General features: G+C 39.0%; 1 pseudogene; it reads right to left on the minus strand.

The window, feature by feature from the left end:
• The window catches only part of LOC108720657 (uncharacterized), a 12,205-nt pseudogene extending 9,008 nt beyond the window's left edge, over positions 1-3,197 (minus strand).
• Between the last annotated feature and the right edge of the window lie 3,881 nt (positions 3,198-7,078).

The raw sequence follows: 7,078 nt of genomic DNA on the forward strand, positions 1-7,078 counted from the left end.
AGATGACAAAAGAGCTACTGGTATATAAGGGCGATCCGCGTGATTTCCAGAGGACGTCCATTATGATCGAGCCTGCGAGTTCAATCTGTCACTATTAGATTCCAAAGTAGAAAAGCCCCACACGTTGCTGCGAAAGATTGGGGAGCACCTTTACCTCGCCAGTAGCGACAAAATATCGTGTTACCGACAATTATCTTAATTTTTTAAGAATATTCCAATTTGACAGATCATCACGATAATGATTTCACATATATTTAAAAACAGCAATGTGCATCGTGAACACAATATGGAATATTACAACAGGCTATGCGCAGTTCTAAAGCTTCGACGAACGTGCGTAGGTAGTCGGCGATCTGTGCGCTCAATACATTCCCGAGGACTACGATATTAACTCAAGTTCGCGTAAATTAGAGGGGAACGAGGCGAGAAAACGTAATTGCCAAGCTCCATATCTCGAGGCTGCAACGAGACCGGATTCTCACAGGAAATGGTCGAGATGATCGTCGAATGGAGAAGGCGAAAATCGGAATTGCTTAACGAAGGGTATAAAGACATCGACGAGTGACGATAAAGCGTGAAACGAACCAACGGGCTCCACGAGCTATTAAGTCCGCGAAGTTATCCGCACCGGTTCCGCACGTTTTACCTTGACTTTTTAATCTTTAATCGGTCGATCGGCCATATCTCGCGCCCTCGCGGACTCGTATCTGGAAACCTTACACCGGATTGTTTTCTCTTGCATCCGTGAGAATGGCGGATGTTTTTCATTATAAAACAGAAGACAAGAGCGCAATATACTCCCTCTGATCTCCGTCGAGCGGGTTGTTACAAATGCAGTTTACAATAACGATCTCTCTACTAGATATCGCGATGTTATCGCCTGTTGTTATCGTGAGTAAACGCAATATAATATGCGACCCTAGTTATTAATGCAATTTCCGATTCTTATTACATTGTTTTAGATTATATAAATTTTTTCACAGACTCACACAAGAGATTTATCATTTCATCGACTTCTTTATCGGGACGATTATAAAAAAACAAACATCCACGCAAAAATACAAAAGATAGCAGGTTGGAATTCAGAATGTAATTCAGAATTGAATTCAACATGCTACGATAATGAATTATGTTCCAAAAGGTCAGAATAGTGATGATGAAATTGTCGACAGCGCACGTACTTCTTTAGAAAAAATGAAAATTTCGTACAATTCCGACCTGGTCGCATCCTTTGAGAAAACCATGGGCAAAACATCGAAAGGTATGGTGGGAGAGCAACAGTTTTGGTTTCGTTTTTAACCTTCTAGACAAATCATCAGGTCTCGCCGATAGATATTTCTTTGGTACCTCTCGAGTTCTTAAGACTAATGCAGTATCCGAAAAAGATCGTGCCAATAGTCGTCGTTGTAGGATTATAGGCCCCCTTTGCCCTCCTATCCGTCTCTGGATCCCTTCATCTCACCAGGTTGCACTACCTCTTCTTAGACTTCACAACCACGACTGTGCGGTAGGCACGTACGCGATACCTACGTAAGCGAAAGTTCGCCTGCGTGGTAAGAGATGCCCCTTACATGCTCTTCGAAAGTGACACTCTCTCGCTTCCTCTCTCATGTAGAAAGAATGAAGGACCAAGTGAATGGGTGCTCCCTTTGAACCTTGCTAGAATTCTGCGCTTGCTCACATCAAGAGATCGAAGGTTTTTAGAAAAAAAAGAGAGAAAGAATGAATGAGAGAAGAAAGAAAAAATGAGAGAGAGAGAGAGAGAGAAAGCGCTCCGAGAAACTATCTGTCGTAAAGCGAGGTGCTGGTAACTCTTTAACGTGCTATTGTAGCATCCATTATTATTCAGATTTACCTTGTTTGAACTCCATATTTTGTCGTACGCGCGATGTCTGGAGCCGTCGAGTTATCGCGCACCCGGTAGCAATTTGTACTACAGAAAATAGTAAAGCTTCTTGCAATCAGACGATTTTTAAGGAAACTGGTGAGTTTATCAATAATGAAGAATTTTTTACGTATATGGTTTATTACAATGCAATGAAGAACCACTCAAGGTTTTTTGAAAAGCACGTACATTTACTAAGTTGAGAACTATTGGAATTAAATTTGAATATTCTGAAGATGATTATAAAGAACAGCCGAAACGTTGATTACAATCGTAATCATTGTATACCTATATTATGAATAAATTACAACAGACATAAATAACAACCGTGTATTAGCTCTAATTAGCCCGGTTTTATTTTAATTTATTGTGAATAATGAGAGCTCTGTAAAATTGTTTAATGTTGATTTTTAAGGATTTTGGCTGCACTTTCTGCAAAAATCTGACCAAAGAATAACGAAAGGAGACGCTTATGCTTTTCTATCGAAAACGTTTTTTTAATACAATTAAAAAAGAGAAAACATTAGGAAATGTTTCCGAAGAAAATAATCGTTTACGAACCGAATTGGATTTTCGACATCTTAACGAGGTATAATTAAACGGTGGAAGATACGAAGCGACTATCGATGCCAGTGAGCATAGCCACTGACACGGTAATTACCGCTGTTACGTCCTACCGAACGTCGTATTTAACGGGTAAACGCCGTTCGCCTACTAATCGCGCGAGGAAAAGCCCTATTGATCGATCGCATTCGATGCACCCTGCGTTACGTCGCGTCTGTGTAGGTTTTTTTATTACTATTACATTTCCCGCGGAATCTCTTGTAACGGTAACTCGTATTCACAACTCGTTACGGTTATTGTTATGGTTACACGTTAGCCGATATTAGAATCAATATTCAGGGGCTACAGCAATTTATATCTATTGGCACCAGGCTTTTAATTTACTCGGAACTGCAATCGCCAAGACAATTGTTTGCTCGATAAAATCGTGCGTATGTTACAGAAATGTAAGTTTTATTCACATACATTTCATTTATGTTATAAGATATATTTGAGAAAATAATAAAAAAAATTTAGAAAATAATATTTATATGATAAATATTTTCTAAATTTTTTTCGTGACGAGACAAAGACTTTACTTCAAGCAATTATCTCTGATGAAGTACTTTGTCAAGAAAAGCCATATTATTACCCGTCGTCTTCTTTATTCTTTCTCATAAAGGAATCCTAGTCCGTCACGCACAAAATGTGCTTACCTGCCAGCCATGTAATCCTGTAAGCACCCTTTAATACGCTCCGCAGGATCCATTGTCGCATGATCTTAACTTTTACGGATTATAAACTATTTTTATCTGGTATTAGTGTTTTGCGCTCGCTATTTTGTCTACTTCTCTTGTGAACCCTGCTGCGCGTGCGAACGTTTTTATTCCATAAATCCGATGAAATACCAATTGTAACATCGACGAGAAAGAAACTTCCCCACGATCGACAATTAAAATGTTTACTTCATTTCTGACTATTTAATAAATAAAAATTTCAACAACTTTCGTAATTGTTACGTGTTTCATAATATGTCATCAATAATTTTATGATTAATATAATATCTTAAAGTTTGTGAGCATATTCGTTCGAATATTCGCTATCGTTTGAACAACATTTTACAAACGACTGATCGCGTGTCGAGACTCAAGTAGGAACGTTATGAACGACCGTAAGAATTTTTTTGGTAATAAATATCCTTCGGTATGAGCTTTATCACGACGTGTACCAGCAAAAAAAAAATGAATATTGCGAGCGCGTACATCCCTTTTGCCTTGGACCGTGCCTGGGCGATGCATGGATAAAGCTGAATCCATAATTCCTCTTTCTCTTTTCCCTCTTGCGCGTACCATCCGTAATTAATGAACACCGTGTAGAATAGGGAGAATTATTGCACGCTTACGGGCGCTGGGTTCTTCTTTTATGGAAAGACCGAGATCGAAATCGTGCCCACGGATACAAGCAAATTTATGCTCGTTCTCGTAATACGGAAAAAGGAATGAATTATCGAAGTCGCGTGATCGGCTACCGTGATAATTGAATAGCACGTTATTTACTGACACCGAAATTCGCGGTCATCGCGAAATTACATGATGTAGTCGCTTTAAATGAATCAAACCTAGCGTTAAAGTTCTATAATCAAGATAGGATTATTACCATGGATTATTTTATCGAAAAATAATAACTATACAATTTAATATTAAACTATACAATTTTAATCGCAAAAAATAAATCTCGTTCCTTTAGTTAATGTTATATGTGTAATATAAGAGACCATATATTTTGATGTTGGCAATTTGCATGAATTTAATCTTTATCATTACAGCTTCCGAAGTGTATTTATTTAGTAGGAGTCAACGATTTCCTGCAAAGTTTTCGAAAAACATTGTATCAAAGAATTTAAATCGTTAATTTATGTCGTATATTTTAATAAAAGTGTCATTTCACGACAAACAAGTTGCGAGTAATTACAAAGTTGTGTCAAGGAGGAGCATCTTTCGACTTCGAGCAGCCAGGACATTTTTCCGGTGGAACTCTAAGCGTGGACAGCTGCGTCATGGATCCCCTTAAACGGCAGACCCTACAGCATGGATAAAACTACGACGACGTGTGCCATCGAGAGCGCGGAAATGCACGCGGACAAAAACTATGGATCGCATACAATGGCCACATTGTGACGGTGTGTATCTACAAAAGGTGTCGATCGAAGCGAGAACAGCCAGCGCGGCCCTGTGCCAAAAATCGGTTTGGAAAAGCCTGGCAAAACGTGCTCCATCATTTCACGTCCGAACAGTGTAATAAAGGGACACCCGGTAGCCACATCATGCTCAATGACACATTGGCTTTCCTCTTCTTAACAGTTACATTTATATAACAAATACGTATCTTTTTCACTGTCTAGAAAAAAGAAGAATAAACCGGTTTTCATCCTTTATTTAATTGAGTATTGCATAATCAAAATTGATAAGATCGTCCGTTTTATCACACATAAAGATAGAACGTAACCAATCAAGGTAACGGGAGGAAAAAGAGCAGTAATGGATAAATAACGAGAAACGTGTTAAAAAGCTGACTAGTTAATTGCGACGATAGTAATCTCGGGCTCTTTTTGAAAATTATAGAGGTTAACGGCGAGCATATATTAAACGATGTCGTGAATTAATTTCTATTTAATCATGTGCTCTTTCATATAATAAGCACGACATACGTTCATAAGCAAGGGAGAAAATAATTTGCGGAAATAAGCGGCATGCCGGCGCCTAATCAGGAAAATCTACTAGGTCTATAGAAGGAAATGTCGCTACGCTCTCGCAATTACATTTCATGGAATACATTTCCGAGCTCACACGTGGTGTGATATCGCGACGATACGATGAAACTGCTTTGTAGTTATACCTTTATGATTCTATCTCGCAAGACTATATAGACAGAAAAACTGCATATTACGTGTTTAATTTTGCAAATGTTATATTAATGACATTAATATAACACATCAATAATAATGAAAGATATTTTTTTGCAGAATAACAAAAATCTAACGTGTTACGATTATTTGTTATTAAATGAAAATCGCATTAATTATGCATGTTATAAAGTAAAGCTGTCTAGTCATCGTATTTTTTTGCGCAACGCATATGACGAAACAACGACAAGAACCAACCTCGATAACATAAATTCTGAAGCAACGATTGGAAAATCACCGGCGTGAAACTACCGCGCTAGACCGCAGTCGATTAATCTAAGGACGCGACTCCACCGCTTGCAACTTTATCGCTGATGTTGTGACTCACGACGATCTTCGTCGCACGCTATTGCACGAGTCACGAATCCGCGATGAGTCTAAGTGGACGATCCTTGGTCACGGAAGATCGCTCAGGGAAACCGCGAGAGATCGAGGAAGATATCTCAAACTTGTTTTACACGAGAGTGTCGAGAGTGCTACTGGGAACGATTGTCGATTGTGACGTTACGTCTTTAGTCAGAGAATTGCAAATAATGAATAATAAGAGACTAATGTCCGACAGTTTTGCTTTCTAAAAATGTAATTGTAGACAATAAAATTATATAATTACTAGACAATTGCCAGCAGTAAAAGGATAATGGATAAACAACAGCTCCTGTTATCCAAGTACAATTCTCGAGAATCGGCAATATGCACTTAGAAAAATTCTCGATGGCGCCATGACTCGACGCGAGCCCTATTCTGCCTCCCCTTATTTATAACGCAAACAAAGGTGATACGTTGCACGCGGGAATACGCTCCCTTTCTTTCTACGTTTCGCTAGTCGAGAGTGAGATAAAGAGAGCTTCTCACCTACCATATTGTTACCGCCGCTAATGCTACCGGACAACAATGCGGCCGCGTCCACATTGCACGCGTCCAACCGCTAATTCCTCACGTTTTCTCTCACCCCTCCTGCTCCGATACATCACAGCTTCCTCACCCTACATCTCTACCCTCGAACGAGATCTGACTGTACCATCCTGGAATTGGATTTCAGGAGACCGCTCTATGAGTTTTTTGCGAACTATTCTCTCCATCTGCCCGGCACGCTTCCGCGTCTCACGTTTCGCAAAATAAGGTCCGTACGTGTAAAAAATATGAAAAAAGAATATTTTTTAAACACACAACACATCTTGAAGATACTGTGGATTTTTGTCAAATTTACTTAAATTCCTCTTATGAGCCAAAAATTAAAATCGAGTACTTTAAACGTGGAATTTCTCATGAAGTTTCTGTGTGATGTTGATTGCTCTCTCTTTTAAAAATATGAACAATTTTACATCATCGGGAAATAATATCGTTGATAAAAAATGAAGTGTGAAGCAACGAAAAGCAAAGCATCCAGACAGTTGCGGAACATGCATGGAAGGCCGATGTGCTCACGAAAGCTCCTATCGATGCGATGGAAATGCAAATCTTACGGCAAATTCTCTTGAGGATGGGTGCGCGCGCACAAGAAAGAGAGAGCTAGCAAGTGTAAGAAATTGAGTTCCGGCAAGAGAACTTGAGCACTCCCTGGTAGTTTTCCTGTAACGCAAGGTCGATTGTTTCTCGTTATACACGGAAAGATAAAGATAGCATAAAACGTGGTAAGGTATTTTTAGAAAATTAAAACAAAATATATACATTATACATGCGTTTTGTAA

The sequence above is a fragment of the Mycetomoellerius zeteki genome, unplaced genomic scaffold (genome assembly GCF_001594055.1).
Source record: "Mycetomoellerius zeteki isolate Tzet28-1 unplaced genomic scaffold, Tzet1.0 scaffold155, whole genome shotgun sequence".
Lineage (NCBI taxonomy): Eukaryota > Metazoa > Arthropoda > Insecta > Hymenoptera > Formicidae > Mycetomoellerius > Mycetomoellerius zeteki.